The following is a 4,582-nucleotide window of genomic DNA, read 5'->3' on the forward strand; positions in this document are numbered from 1 at the left end:
AGATATAAAAATAAATATAGTTACTCTATTATACCATTTCATTATGGAAATACCACTCTTTTTGTTAACACATTATTATTATCTTTATTATTAACACATCATTCTATTATTTTTAGATAAATTCACCCAAACAAAATGGACAGATTTCTCAAAAAGAAGCATGATATTGAAGAATCCAATTATGGAAGTAAGCAAAAGTTAAGTGTAAATAAAATATGATTTGAAGGCTGAGGGGCAGAATTTAATTTATAGCATTTTCCATCACTTACCACTGAATAATATGATTGGATTAGAAACCCATTCATGGAAGCTTCAATGATTTTGGTGTAACATTAACAGAAGAAGAAGAACTGGCAGCTATATCCATTGATTGTGGATTGATGATTAAACATAAGGAATTGTCTCTTGAAGCCTTTTGGATTTCTATAAAGGAAGAATATGTGGCAATATCTAAAAAAGCTTTGAACATTTTTCTACAATTTTCAACATTCTATTTATGTGAATTAGGATTTTTTACCCTCAACACAATTAAGAGTAAAAAGAGAGGAATTCTTCAATGTATTGACGAGGAAGTGAGAGTTTGCCTTCAAATATATGCACAACATTGAAGAAATCGCTAGGACACATCAGGCTCATGTTTCTCATAAACACAAGAATGAAAAAACTTAACACATTCGTGCTGGGACCTGCCAAATTTACTAAATCTTACTAAGAATGTATCTATATATATAAAAAGATAACTTCTTTGTTGTTTTTTTATTTTTAACCCCTCTTTTTTACGAATTCTAAATAGCATAACTCAAAAACTGTAACATAAAAATGTTTTTTAATGTCAGAATAAATTTAATTTTGTCATATTTATTTTGTTTAATTACCATAAAAGCACGCTTGTACTTTATATTTTTTCTTTCATATTTGACTTAATTATTATAACATATTTCTCAGAAATTTGTATATAGAGTGCGTACAATTATTTGTAGGATTTTAAATGCGCCCAACTTCAAAAAGTTTGAGTACCACTGGGCTAAGCATTTATTTTTAAATCTTTCTATGAAATATGTTTCTAAGACCTTAACAATTTAATAACTATGGCACTTCTATAATATTTTACAATCTTTTAATTGAGAATTATTTCAAACATATAGAAAATATCAGAAAATTAAATAATGCCCAAAGATTTTAACATTTTGCCAATTTTAAAGTTACAAAATTTTACCCTACATGTACCCTCTTTCCTCCACAGACATAACCACTATTCTTAGGTTAGTATGTATTCTTTTCATGCCTGTTTTTGTACTCTTACATGTTTATGATTGTTTTATGTTTTTAAATTTTATATTAATATACTGCATGTATCATCCTGAAATCTACTTTTTTCTTTTTTTTTATGATAGAAATAATTTATTTCACATGTGCTATTGCCAACATTCTCAGTTCTGAATACCTGGAATGCCACCCTTTAAAACTCTGGTTCAAATGTCATATATTTTATATTAACTGGATAAAGAAATAGCAGAATTGGCACAGAGGAACTATGACTACCTCTAATGTTTTGACAAGAAGTAAAGAATACTTCACATTTCAAAGCTTAAAACCTTGTATATAAAATAAAAACCCAAGGGCTTCTTCCTTCTCTCGCTTAAAGTTACTAATTTTACCATAAATAAACCCTTTGTTAACAGCCATGAGATGCATTATCCTGTGTGGTGGAAACCTCTTGCCCCAGATCATGTCTTATTACCCCTAAATGATTCATTAAGTCTGACTATCTAATGATGTATCTATTGGTTAATTTCCCTAAATATTTTCCCACCAAACACAGTTATCTTCAGCTCAGCATGTATACCTTTAACACAAGTTCATTCTATATTCAAAGATTTTCAATTTTAGTGCTTACATAGCCATTTTGTCAGGATAATTATAACAGGTATAAACATCTCTCTTTCTGTAATCTAAAACCAACTAAAAAAGAAAGTAGACACCAAGATAACAAAATATTTCATGCTTAAAGGCAAATGTATTTACTTCCTTTCCATGTAGCACGTAATAAGGTATCTATATGCTTGTTATTCCTTTTCCAAATTAAGTCTGGGACAGCCTTTGAAGATCTACTCCTCTTCCACGGTGAGCTATCTTGCACTATGTTCTAGTAAGTATCTTATGTAGGGGGAAAGGAACATTCTTGTTGACTTACAGATGAGTCAACTGGGGAGTGTTCTGGGAGGAGAGTTGATGTATATTGTCTCTTCTGTTGTTGCTGTGAAGCTCACAGTAGGGTTGTATCAGTTTGCACCAACAGATGCCTACGGAAGCCATTCATATATGCTACAGCAGAAAGGAAGGCACAGGAGAAAAGTAGAAGGAGGAAGAGGAGACTCGTCTTATGATGGAGTGAAGTGGCTGCTAGGTGGAATAATCAGGAATAACAGAAGCGAAGTCATCCTCCTTAGGATGCCATGCCAAGCAGAAAGCCTCCAAAAAATCCACCAGTCACTAGAACATTTTTCTTCACAAATGACACCACTTCCTCAGCTTTGCTTTTCACCCCTGTAGATATGGGGTTGTTCTTACGGATCCTCAGCTGTTCCTTCGCTTTCTTCATGTCCTTCTCTACTCGTTGCCAGTCAACTTTGATGTACCTAGTATGATTTGCAATCTGAAGGAGAAAAAATCCTCCTCCCACAGCTGTTGCAGCCAACTTTCCAACCTTCTGGAATATGAAACCCGTGCACCATCCAGTGACCCCTCCAATTAACAGCTGCGTTGCCACACTATACTTTTCAGCTGAGGGCCCAGACTCCTGCCCAAACAGCTTGCGCCACCATGGCTGCTTTTTGGCCAATTCTGCAAGGTCCAGTGAGTCAAAGTGTCTTTGACTGGACGCGGCCATTTCAACTAGCTGATCTCTGAAATCTACTTTTTTCATATATTCTGTATGAGATCCATGCTGATCATATACTGTATTTCCCCATGTATAAGATGCCCCTTTTTTCAAAAAATTTGGGTGCATCTTATACAGTGGTTGTAGAATTTTTTTACTTGCATTTCCTACTTTTTTCTACTTGTTGAGAAGTTGTATTTTTTTGTGTGTGTGACAGAGACAGAGAGAGAGACAAACAGAGGGACAGATAGGGACAGACAGACAGGAAGGCAGAGAGATGAGAAGCATCAATTCTTCATGTGTCTCCTTAGTCTACTTAGTTGTTCATTGATTGCTTTCTCATATGTGCTTTGATGGGGGGGGGGGGGGCTGCAGCAGAGCAAGTGACCCCTTGCTCAAGCCAGTGACCTTGGGCTCAAGCCAGCAACCTTGGGGTTCAAGCCAGCGACTTTTGGGCTCAACCCAACAACCACAGGATCATGTCTATGATCCCATGCTCAAGCCAGTGAGCCCACACTCAAGCTGGTGACCTTGGGGTTTTGAACCTGGGTCCTCCACGTCCCAGTTCAAAGCTCTATCCACTGTGCCACCACCTGGTCCAGCAAGGAGTTGTATGAATTTTTTGATGAATAAAACTTGAGCTAAATAACTTTATATAATACATTTTTTTTCAAATTTCAGGCCCCAAAATTAAGGTGCATCTTATACATGGGAGTGTCCCATACATGGGGAAATGCGGTAGATCCAGTTCATTAATTTTAAGTGTTGTATTAAACCACAACTCTGTATATTAATTTCCCTGTTGAGTGATATATTATTTCCACTATTTGCTATTACAGATTGTGAAGTAAGGAATCCTTGAACATGTCTCCTGGCTTAAATGTCTAGAGCAGAAATTTTTGTTTCAGAACTTGGCTAGAACTTAATCACATTTCCAAACCTACCTGCAAGAGAGTATGAGAAATGCAGTCTTTATTCTAAATGGCCATATACCCGACTATAAATTAGAATTTCTATTTCCAAGAAAGAAGGGAACAGCAGACACTTGTATTGTGGCAAACTACTACCAACCAGCAATTGCTGCCATTTTAAGTGTTTCTAAATGTCTTTGAAAACTTCAAAGAGGTTATTCCAATTTATATTCACATCAGTGAATAAGAGTTCCAATTTCCCACATATTTTCCAATAATTAGGGCTATCAACTATAGTAATTTTTACCAATATAATAGGTGTGAAATACTATCTCCCCATTTTATTTTGCATTTCCTTGATTGCTAAGAAATATAAGCATCATTAACCATTCTACTTTCCTCTTCTTTGAAATGACTATTTAATCATTTTTCTATTTGGTTGTCTGTCCATTTTTGATTGTAGGAGTCTACATATATCCTTGATACTAATTTGCCTTTTTTTTTAAGTAAGAGGTGGGGAGATAGACTCCCACATGCACCCCGACTAGGATCCACCTGGCAACTCCATCTTGGGCCAATGCTCAGATCAACCAAGCTATTTTCAGCACCTGAGGCTGACATGCTTGGACCAACTAGCCTATCCTCAGCACTTGAGGTTGATGCTCAAACCATCAAGACACCTGCTATGGGAGGGAAAGAGGAAGAGAAGGAGGAGAGAAAGGGAGAGAGATGCAGATGGTTGCTTCTCCTGTGTGCCCTGACCAGGAATCAAACCTGGATATCCATATGC

The 4,582-nt window shown here is 35.9% G+C and overlaps 1 pseudogene; it reads right to left on the bottom strand.

The window, feature by feature from the left end:
• Positions 1-1,391: 1,391 nt before the first annotated feature.
• On the bottom strand, positions 1,392-3,010 carry LOC136404149 (FUN14 domain-containing protein 2 pseudogene; annotated as a pseudogene).
• Between the last annotated feature and the right edge of the window lie 1,572 nt (positions 3,011-4,582).

Source organism: Saccopteryx leptura, chromosome 4 (genome assembly GCF_036850995.1).
Source record: "Saccopteryx leptura isolate mSacLep1 chromosome 4, mSacLep1_pri_phased_curated, whole genome shotgun sequence".
NCBI lineage: Eukaryota > Metazoa > Chordata > Mammalia > Chiroptera > Emballonuridae > Saccopteryx > Saccopteryx leptura.